Raw genomic sequence first — 7,337 nt, 5'->3', positions numbered from 1 at the left:
AATAATGAATTTAACCGTGTGTGTAAATTCATTATTTAGAAATTCATTATTTAGAAATAATGAAGTTTCATCTCGCCGAGTGTAAATTTGTTACTTAGAAATAATGAACTTCACTGAGTATGTAAATTCATTATTTAGAAATAATGAAAGTATGAATGGCTGACCCAGCGTCTCTTGCCCGATCGATTTCGGAGGCTGTTTCTCGCGCTATAAGTGAGACAGTTAATGCTACCCTTGCTCAAGTAGGTAACGGCGGCGGTATGTAGCCTGAAATTCAGCACTGGCGGATCTGGGGGAGGGGCCCGGGGAACCCGTTCTCCCCCCCCCCCCAACCCCCCGCCTCAACTCTCTATTATGGAGTTCTTATTCACTCAGCAATTCGGCAGCTCACACTGCAACAGGAACAACTACTCAAAGGCCGAGGTAACAGGTAAATTTTAAGAAAAGAAACTGCTGCATGAAGAAAATAAAAATCGCTTGGCGTGTTAAGTGAAAGGTCTGATTTCTATTGAAATTCAATAATGGTTTAAACGTAAATGAATTTAGCTTTCCACGTGTACGATCTTTAGACTTGCCTGGAATAGACATGCCCAGCCGTGACTTCATCAAGCCAAACAAAGTGTGTCACACAGCTATCCGTCCAAAGGTCACAAAGGTCACAAAGAATTTAACCTGCGAGCGGGCTCACGTTTGAATCAAACACGCGAGTGACGAAGAGGAATAGCGATCGGCGGGAAAGAGGCGCCAAGAAAGTGACTTTCTCCTCTCGCGGCTTCGCCCGTGGATTTCTCGCTCTCAGCTACGCCGAGCGCGTTTGTGCTCCAACGTGAGCCTGTTCACAGGGTACAAAGAACTATCTAAACATCGAAAGACATTATTCGATTTCCCGATTTTAAAAGTTCTGCATTTTCTTCATGCAGCAATTTCTTGGCTTAAAATTTACCTGTTACCTCGGCCTTTGAGTAGTTGTTGTCGTTGTCGTTGTCGTTGTCGTTGTTCCTATTGCAGTGTGAGCTGCCGAATTGTTGAGTGAATAAGAACTACATAATAGATATTTGAAGCGTGATTCTCGCTTAAACTCAATTAACCAAAATAGGAGGGGGGGGGGCCTCCCCTAGATCCGCCACTGCTGAATTTCAGGCTGCATACGTACCTGAGCAAGGGCAGCATTAACTGTCTCACTTATAGCGCGAGAAAAAGCCTCCGAAATCGATCGGGCAAGAGACGCTGGGTCAGTCATTCATACTTTTATTATTTCTAAATAATGAATTTACATACTCAGTGAAGTTCATTATTTCTAATTATTATATGGCTGCGTCTCACAAACACTAGGAACTACCGAATTCACGAATATTATTGGCTGAAATCGATATTGACCGCGGTCTAGATTTTCCCATCTAGACCGGCATCTAACTAGACCGGCTTCATTTTGCGTTGACAAAGTAGCAAACTGAAATACAAAAATGTTCACCATTTTCTTTTATTTTCTTCTCAATCATTTATGGCACTGCCAAAAAGCCTGATGACAAAACAAACAAGTAAAGAGAACGAGCAAATTTCGGCAGGTTTAAGTTAAGCTCATCGCCGTTCGCAAGCAAACTGTCGGCAAACCAGTTACATTAAACGAATTAAAGTTTTCTTCTTTGCCATATAATAAACATCTTATTAACCGAGCTAAGTCGGTCTGTATGGGAGAATCTTGACCTCGGTCGTGTGTACAGACCTCACTGCGTTCGGTCTGTACTCACGACCTCGGTCAAGATTCTCCCATACAGACCTCCAGCTCGGTTAATAAGAGCTAAGTAATAAATTTACATTCGGCGAGATGAAACTTCATTATTTCTAAATAATTAATCTCTAAATAATGAATTTACACACACGGTTAAATTCATTATTTCTAAATAATAAATTTACAGTCGGCGAGATGAAACTTCATTATTTCTAAATAATGAATTTCTAAATAATGAATTTACACACACGGTTAAATTCATTATTTCTAAATAATAAGTTTACAGTTGGCGAGATGAAACTTCATTATTTCTAAATAATGAATTTCTAAATAATGAATTTACACACACGGTTAAATTCATTATTTCTAAATAATAAATTTACAGTCGGCGAAATGAAACTTCATTATTTCTAAATAATGAATTTACACACTCAATGAAGTTCATTATTTATAAACAATAAATTTACACTCGGCGAGGAGAAATTCATTATTTCTAAATAATGAATTTACACACTCAGTGAAGTTCATTATTTATAAATAATAAATTTACACACTCAGTGAAGTTCATTATTTATAAATAATAAATTTACACTCGGTGAGGTGAAATTTATTATTTCTAAATAATGAATTTACACTCCCGGCGAAGTAATTTATTTATAAATAATGGCATTTACAAACTTTATGATATGTAAATAACTATTTTAGAGATGACCTGATTTATAAATAATTGAAGTTGTTTAGTTCATTATTTATATATAATAACTCTATGGTAAAAGATTATTTATAAATCAGAACGTACCTAAAATAATTATTTACATATCAACGGACAAGTTCTTGTGTCTTATTTATAAACAAATTTTGTGGCGTTTCCAATTATTTATAAATAAGGGGAAAATGGCATAAATTCGGTCTAAATAATAAATTTACAAACGGCGCCCCATAAGTGCCAGATAAGTTAAAAATTGGGAGAGTAATACCTCTATACAAAAGTGGTAATCAGGCTTTAGTATCCAATTATAGACCAATTACTCTGTTATCTGTTTTCCATAAAATAATGGAGAAGCTAATGTTTAATAGATTAGTTAATTTTCTTGATAAACATAATGTACTAGATAATAATCAATTTGATTTTCGTAGTGGACGCTCCACTACTCAGGCCTCTATGCTTATCACTGATAAAATCCAAAGAGCCATTGAAAGTAAATTATATTCTTGCGGGATATTTTTGGACTTAAGTAAAGCCTTCGATACAGTAGATCACAACATTCTCTTAGCTAAACTGGAACATTATGGAATTCGTGGTTTACCAAATGAGTGGTTCCGCTCATACTTAACTAACAGACAGCAATTTATTTCTCTAAACAATTTTGACTGAGATCCTCTGCAAATAACATGTGGGGTACCACAAGGCTCTATGCTTGGCCCAGTATTATTCCTGATTTATATTAATGATTTCACTAATTGTTCATCTATTTTTGATTTCCATTTATTTGCTGATGATTCTAATCTATTTTATACCCATGGTGATTTACAGCATCTAGAGCAAAATGTTAATCGAGAACTCAGTGAAATTAGCCTATGGCTTTGTGCCAACAAACTATCTCTCAGTATTACTAAAACACATTTTGTAATATTTCATCCTCATCAAAAAAAGATAAACAATTCCTTGAACATTGAAATAGATTGTAAGCCAATTAATCAACAAAAGAGTGTTAAGTACCTTGGCATTCTCATAGACTGTCATCTAAATTGGAAAGAACAAATTCAACAAATTTCAAAAAAAATATCTAGGGGTATTGGTGTCCTATCTAAGATTAGACATTTTGTTAATACGAAAACGCTAGTTCAATTATACCATGCCATTATTCTTCCTTTTCTCTCCTACGGCTGTATAGTTTGGGGCAACATCCGTTTAATTACTTTCTCAAATTTTGATGCACATACAAATTTAATATTCGATTTAATGGACCTAAATTATGGAATGAACTCGATGAAAGATTCAAGTGTTGTACTTCTAATCAATTTAAAAAAGAACTAACTTCGCATTTCATTAGTCTCTATTAATCTTTACTGATATTTTGATGGTTTATATCTATTTATTTTGTTTTGTTTTGTATATTTAATCTTGTACCAAGTTTGTGATACTTATGTGTACCAATGTATTTGTTGTGCCTCTTTCCTGACTCTTACATTTTTAATTATTATAATTACGGTCACCCAACTAGTTTAGCTTTTTAGTTATTTTGGGTGTCCCACTACTGTATGTACTGTACTGTTTATTTATATATTTATAATTACAATCTTGTAAATTCTTTTAGTTGTTTACAGTAGTAGAAAATAAACTGTTGTTTTTGTTGTTGTATGGGATAATCAGTTATGAGCAACAATAAATACAAATAGCAAAAATGTTGAGCCATAAAAAAATACTCGGTGATGAAAACGAATAAAGTAAGCATGAAAGTGAAATGCCTGCAGGTGTTACCTTCCGCAATGTTTAGCTAGCCAAAGCACATAATATACATAAGCTAGCTAAACATTGCACTTGTTTTTTCTTGTAAAAATTCAGTTGATGTCAACATAGTATCAGTAACAGACTGTTGATTATATTTAGAGATAAAAACTCTGAAGAATAAGTATTTCCTGGAATATTCCTTGTTACGATGGCCAGAGTGTAAGCAAGTGTGTTACAGTGATATAGGTACTGGCAAATCAGAACTGCGATGGTTAGACAAACTTCTTTTACAAAACAAAGAAGTTGTAAATGAAGACTCTAGGGAAATAAAGCATTGCCCTTCACCACGGGCAAGACTGGCACTACTTCAAATCCCTGCAATACTGTTCTACTGTAAACTTGTATCGGCAATTTCATTGACTCTCACTTTAAAAAATTATGTTGGTAAAAAGGGTAAAAAAGGGTTGTTTGACGATAAAAATCTTATTACACATGTTTTGCTAAACAGAGTACTACACTTGAAAATTTCTAGGGGATATTGTACATTATTATATCTCTCAGTTAGTACGCGCGCTGTGATTGGTCAAGGAGAGTACGGCCCGCTGAAATTTAAAGTTCGTTTTGTTGTCAAACTGTTTCGTGATTTATCGATAAATGTTCTTAACTTTTATAGCAAGTGAAAGTTTAAAACTTTCTTATACACTAAATTATGTAATAAAGCGTGCTAACGACGTAAAAACAATGAGTTTCAAACTTACTCGTTTTGCTTTCGAGGTGCGTCAGAAATTTGAAGCCTTTCCGAGTCCGCGTGATTAGAAATCGTTTCCGAACCCGTCAGGCACACAGTAGAGAGATAATAAATATCTTACTAACCTCGTCTTCTCGGTCCGTACTGTAAGTTACGGATCCTCGTTTTTTCCCCTTGGATTTATGACCCGCGCGCTTCGCGCTTGGGCCATAAATCGAGTGGGAAAAACCGTTGACTTCCAAAGAATAACCTTGTGATTTGCATAAAATTGAACTCGCTTACATGCCGTAACATTTTATTTTACTGACGGGGAACATTTTAATTCCCAGAGCTATAACTTTTCAGGTGAAAAAAACAATAACCAAGGTTTCCTAGAATGTAGATATTTTGACCAAATGATATATACCAGAGGCCATTTATACTAGTCAAAGGTGGCCTTTATTTGTTCCTTGCCAAGAGACTAAAATAGCGGCTGTGCAAATACCCTTCGTTAAAAAGCTACAAACAAAACTTCAAGAAAATTATTACATGATTTTAAAGTATAAGAATGAAATAATATTTGTGCCAAGTTTTGTTTTCATAGGATTGTTTTTACACCCCCACTGTTTTCGTAAATTTGTGAAATTCTGAACATTTTAAGAGGCCCTGCGCCTAAGAAACGACCGATGATTTCCGGCTAAAAAATATAATCGGCTGATTTTTATCTCCCAAGCAGAGGTTACCGAATACTATTTAAAAATGAATTTCTTTTGTTTCAGTTTCGCTTTAAACCAAAAATATCGAGCCGCAAACTTTTTCCGTCTGATAGCAGCAAAATCAGGCTGAAAATAAGCCCCCGCAAAAAACTGTTCAGAAATTACTATCGCAACGCAAAATAATGAGAAAACTACACAGTGTTGAAGAAAAAGGCCTTTTAATGCAACATCATTCGATAAACATCAAAAAACTGCCGAAGCGATTAAAAAATAAAGTTTCAAATATTGCATACTAAATTAGATGGAGCATTGGAGCTGATTTTAAAATAATTATTTCTCAAAAGTTCAACGCTTTTGAAAGCAATCACAGTGATGAATCAGACATTGGAGGGATATACATCACGTTTCTGGAAAAACATTTTTCGGCCAAAGTATATTGACTTTGTACAAAGCGTTCAAAGTTACCGTGTTTACCGTTATCCTGCTACTTCGGCGAAACACTTCTCTTTTGCCAATACGGCCGTGGATAGCGTGGTAAACGCCACTTTAAACCTTGCTAGGCATTCAAAGACCATCCTAAGTAGAAGGACGTAGAATTAAAAGAGAAAGGAAGGTGAACAATACGCAGAAAAAGAAAATAAAAACCCGAAATTACCATCTGCTAACGAAAGTTGAATCTGGAAAATGTCGTGGCGTGACAGCGGCCATTGATGTCATTTGTATAAATAGCGGCGGAATCCAAACGAATGCACAAATAGGAAAACAATTTTTCCCGGCCAGAAAACGTTTAGTGGAACAATGTTATATTATTTCTCACAAATGATGGTCACTGAAAAAGAAATACTTCCCCAACCGCCACACCGTTTTGGCCGCAGCGTGATCTGAGTTATGAGGTCACGACTGGATCCCTAGCCGCTGACCACCCGAAGGACATTGCAGACTCGTTTTCCCACGCTCTTGCGACTTGACGTGACAAATGACGTCAATGGCCGCTGTCACGCCACGACATTTTCCAGATTCAACTTTCGTTAGCAGATGGTAATTTTGAGTTATTTTCTTTTTCTGCGTATTTTTCATCTTCCTTTCTCTTTTAATTCTACGTCCTTCTACTCAGGATGGTCTTTGAATGCCTAGCAAGGTTTAAAGTGGCGTTTACCACGCTATCCACGGCCGTATTGGCAAAAGAGAAGTGTTTCGCCGAAGTAGCAGGATAACGGTAAACACGGTAACTTTGAACGCTTTGTACAAAGTCAGTATACTTTGGCCGAAAAATGTTTTTCCAGAAACGTGATGTATATCCCTCCAATGTCTAATTCATCACTGTGATTGCTTTCAAAAGCGTTAAACTTTTGAGAAATAATTATTTTAAAATCAGTTCCAACACTCCATCTAATTTAGTATGCAATATTTGAAACTTTATTTTTTAATCGCTTCGGCAGTTTTTTGATGTTTATGGAATGATATTGCATTAAAAGGCCTTTTTCTTCAACACTGTGTAGTTTTCTCGTTATTTTGCGTTGCGATAGTAATTTCTGAACAGTTTTTTGCGGGGGGCTTATTTTCGGCCTGATTTTGCTGCTATCAGACGGAAAAAGTTTGCGGCTCGATATTTTTGGTTTAAAGCGAAACTGAAACAAAAGAAATTCATTTTTAAATAGTATTCGGTAACCTCTGCTTGGGAGATAAAAATCAGCCGATTTTATTTTTTAGCTG

General features: G+C 35.7%; 2 long non-coding RNA genes across 2 annotated transcripts; one reads left to right on the top strand and one right to left on the bottom strand.

Annotated features, from left to right (window-relative positions):
* Positions 1-5,825: 5,825 nt before the first annotated feature.
* On the bottom strand, positions 5,826-6,372 carry LOC149109349 (uncharacterized). Its single transcript, XR_016208682.1, has 2 exons — positions 6,280-6,372; positions 5,826-6,200 (listed from the first exon to the last, which is right to left on the bottom strand). It is a non-coding gene; the product is annotated as an uncharacterized LOC149109349 (long non-coding RNA).
* Positions 6,373-6,598: 226 nt separating this feature from the next.
* LOC149109348 (uncharacterized) lies at positions 6,599-7,113 on the top strand. The gene is made up of 2 exons (XR_016208686.1): positions 6,599-6,662; positions 6,739-7,113. It is a non-coding gene; the product is annotated as an uncharacterized LOC149109348 (long non-coding RNA).
* Positions 7,114-7,337: the final 224 nt, after the last annotated feature.

This window comes from Orbicella faveolata, unplaced genomic scaffold, assembly GCF_042242905.1.
Source record: "Orbicella faveolata isolate gen_17 unplaced genomic scaffold, um_ofav_v1 contig_25, whole genome shotgun sequence".
NCBI lineage: Eukaryota > Metazoa > Cnidaria > Anthozoa > Scleractinia > Merulinidae > Orbicella > Orbicella faveolata.
This window is presented reverse-complemented; position numbering and strand designations above follow the sequence as displayed.